At 37.8% G+C, this 2,395-nt stretch overlaps 1 long non-coding RNA gene across 1 annotated transcript; it reads right to left on the reverse strand.

The window, feature by feature from the left end:
• Positions 1–697: 697 nt before the first annotated feature.
• LOC105033560 (uncharacterized) lies at positions 698–1,757 on the reverse strand. Its single transcript, XR_830004.4, has 3 exons — positions 1,514–1,757; positions 1,145–1,208; positions 698–990 (listed from the first exon to the last, which is right to left on the reverse strand). It is a non-coding gene; the product is annotated as an uncharacterized lncRNA (long non-coding RNA).
• Between the last annotated feature and the right edge of the window lie 638 nt (positions 1,758–2,395).

Below are 2,395 nucleotides of genomic sequence, written 5' to 3' on the forward strand. Positions count from 1 at the left end.
AGTAAAATGCATATGTTAGCTTATTTGCATGCTCTGAGTTCCACATATATAATTCCAAGATAAGTTTTCATTCCATTGTATAGTTCTTCTCGACAAAGGGTGTGATATCGATGCGTATCATATCGGTATCTCTTGATGAATAACAAATGCAAAATATCTAGCTCGTTCTTTTTTTTGCTTGAGAAGTACTTAGTTGATTAGGGTCTTCTTTTTTAGGGGGAGAAACAGAAGCCATCTAATGATTAATGGCTCTTCAAAGTGTAGTAGTTGAAACTAAAATGAAAACCTACCTACTAATAAAGCAGATTCCAAAATGACCCACTGTTTGTCGGTAGTCTCCAGGGAGAAAGGATTCTCCAATAGTGGCCATGGAAATAGATTGTGGAAAGCTTTCTGCTTTCTTAGTTCCATACTATAATTAACCAACCTTTCTTCTAAGGGTTTGTAATAGGAATGATAAAGAGAGAGAGAGAGCTACCCACTTTAAAGATGCTGTGCATTTTATATGCTGATTTCATTGTCAAAAGCCCATTCTGAACCCAAACAATCCTCCATTTGCATAGTACCTCAACTTAACCATTGTGTAATTTTAACTTGTTTGGCTGCCTTCCATACACTTTGAACCACCAAACAATGGCTAAATACATGGGGTTTAATTGAGTGAAAATTTGAATATCTTTAGGCCATGATACACATATTGTAGCATTTAGAATTCACAAAATTTTGACTTCCATATACCGGTAACAAACACAACTGTAGAGCAATTCTTTTTGTGCTTGGGAATGCCACTAAGTACCTCTACTGAATCAGAAAAAAGGAAGAAGAGAATGATTCATCTGGCTTCATTGTTGAGAGAGAGAGAGAGAGAGAGAGAGAGAGGGATGTGCCATATCCCACAAGACTGCTTTATTTTTGTGGATATCTTGGGATTGTTCTCTTTGATAGCTTTCATTATATGGTAAAAACCATCAGATAGTCCGAGCATTATAACTGTGTAAAACGACAGGAATCCATGTCAGTGAATACTCTTTTTTTGCATACACTCACACAAAAAACAAAGAAGAAAAAAATAAAAAGAAAGAAAAGTTCAGTGCAAGGCTGCAAGTACGTGATTGTATGACTCTACTTGGAATTTTTTCTTTACCTCACTTGTACTGATGGAAAGTAAACTCTACCGAAAGAGAAATCCATGAATAAATTCCCATCAACTGCACAAGAAGTATGAGAAATAAGAAGCATAATTAGAGTTTGGAAGAAGGGGAAAAAAAAGTTTTGATTAGAAGTTTCATCATGAGGGCATCTTCTTTCTTTCATGATGAAAGAGATGCTCCCATCCTTCTAGCAAGACAAAACATCCACAACTGCACGCATACCACATCCAAGGACTGGTGGAACAAAAGATGAAATGAGATCTAATAATTCTTTGATTGCTACAAGTGCTTTGAATTCTCCCTACCATGTATTTGAAAGAAAAGGGGAGGGCAAGAGGGGGGATAAGCATGTAACAGACTACCTCTAAAGAGATGAATGGAGGTGATAAACTTCTTCAGCTTCTTTGGTCTCTCTCTGTAATTTCCCACAGCTTTATTGAACTGCAATTGGAAGCCCCTCCCTTTCAAGGATGGATGCAGTTCAAGAAAGCTGTGGAAGACTACAAAGAGGGCCAACTAGAGAGAGAGAGAGAGAGAGGGAGGTGGGAGGGAGGGAGAGGGAGAAGATTAGAAGAGGAGGAAGATGGGAAGTCATGACCCAAGGCTATAGTTTGTGGGGGCTTAGAGGAAGTGAAGAGGGTAGGAGGTCAATTTATAGATGAGAGAAAAAGGAAGGGGTTCGTGGGATTGGGTGAAGACTAAGGACCCAATCCCGAGAAGAATTTAGGCCTGAACCGAACTCACCATCCCTTTACTCCCCATAAAAAATAGAAGGCAATGCCACACACATAGAAATTTCTCTTTTTTTTCAGAAAATGAAAAAAAAAAAGTTACAGCTTTGGGAACATGAGGAAGACTTTTGGGTCATCAATGAAGAGTTTAGTCATAAAATGCCAACATTATAAACCTTTTCATGTGCATTATCAAGTTCAAAAAATGTGTGGTTTGTTGGTTCTTGTAGTGGTTGAAACAAAACCAGCATGTTCTCATGTGAGTCCTTGGCATTTGAATTGCAGTTACAGCAGAGCATATTTTGTCCTACCAAACATCAACCATTTTCATAAAAAAAAAAAAAAAAACACTATGAGATTATAAATTCTCACAGCACCAAGTGCACACAGATCCAACTCCATCCAAACTTTAAGTACAATCATGCAAGTGAAATCCTAGTCTTGCGCTGGCATAAAGATCACTAACCCGATCAAGTATAATTCTAGGACAGACATGAATCCAATCAAAAGAAT

Source organism: Elaeis guineensis, chromosome 1, assembly GCF_000442705.2.
Source record: "Elaeis guineensis isolate ETL-2024a chromosome 1, EG11, whole genome shotgun sequence".
Classification (NCBI taxonomy): domain Eukaryota; kingdom Viridiplantae; phylum Streptophyta; class Magnoliopsida; order Arecales; family Arecaceae; genus Elaeis; species Elaeis guineensis.